Consider the following 760-nt stretch of genomic DNA (forward strand, 5'->3'; position numbering starts at 1 on the left):
TAACACCTATGCTCAATCTACCAGATTTCTCTGCAGTCTGAAGAGAATTTTTAAGTTTGAGGCTGGGTGCACTATTAGCAGCCTGTCCAGTTATTCCATGTCCTCTTCTTTTAATTCCTCTTCTAGCATCTGTTTAAAAGATACTACCTGATCCTAGTGGGTGTTTACATTAGATCCAGGCTAATCTGGGAAAAACACAGGATTATGAGTTGAGACAAGATTGCTAGTCCCGTCTGTCACTGATTATTTGTATAACCTCAAGCAAGTTATAATTTCTCTAGGACAGTTTTCTCTTCGGTTAAAGGGTTTCGTCCAGACTGATGGTTTTCAAACCAAGATGCTATGGAACATGAGTCCTTTACTTGTGTTACTGGTGTTTTTGAACATTGAAATGAGATAATGGCCCGGCTTTTACCAATTCTCAAAAATAAAGATACTAAATAGATTTTTTTTTTTCTTAAATCTTTTTTTGATTTTTGGCTAGTTGAACTAGCAGGTGAAAAACACATATGAACAAAGTAGTAAATGGTTTCTCATTTGAAAAGTTTGGAAACAATTGATTATTTCAGTTTTAAAGGCGTGTGCTCATGGTAGTGATTTCATATTGTATACATATATTCATATTGTCTATAAGCAAAACTGTTCTCAGTTTACATAGCATTAAAAATCTATCAATATTTATGCTATTCTGAAAAGAGTACCATGACTTCCAGGTGCTTTCCATCTGAGCAAGTTTGAGAACCACTATTCATATGTGTTT

The sequence above is a fragment of the Pteropus vampyrus genome, unplaced genomic scaffold (genome assembly GCF_000151845.1).
Source record: "Pteropus vampyrus isolate Shadow unplaced genomic scaffold, Pvam_2.0 Scaffold109, whole genome shotgun sequence".
NCBI classification, from domain to species: Eukaryota; Metazoa; Chordata; class Mammalia; order Chiroptera; family Pteropodidae; genus Pteropus; species Pteropus vampyrus.